This window comes from Triticum dicoccoides, chromosome 4A, assembly GCF_002162155.2.
Source record: "Triticum dicoccoides isolate Atlit2015 ecotype Zavitan chromosome 4A, WEW_v2.0, whole genome shotgun sequence".
NCBI classification, from domain to species: Eukaryota; Viridiplantae; Streptophyta; class Magnoliopsida; order Poales; family Poaceae; genus Triticum; species Triticum dicoccoides.
Genome location: NC_041386.1, coordinates 742,444,760 through 742,445,005, shown reverse-complemented (window position 1 = coordinate 742,445,005; position 246 = coordinate 742,444,760).

Here is a 246-nt window from a genome sequence, read left to right as displayed (position 1 = left end):
CCTTGCGAGCAAACCTGGCCAGATTTGGGGAACTCGTGCCCCGCTCCTTGGCCCGGGCACCACACAACACCATCGGCACATTTAGCCCCGCCTGATTTTGGGTTTATTTTATCTGGGTTGTTTTGGGAGGGCTAATTCGTAAAAAAGCTAAAAATAATAATAAACAAAAGTAAAATGGGTCGTGGCGTACCGACACTTGTGCTTAGTCTTGCGGCCCATGCGCCGCCCTAGACGGGCCACGTACCG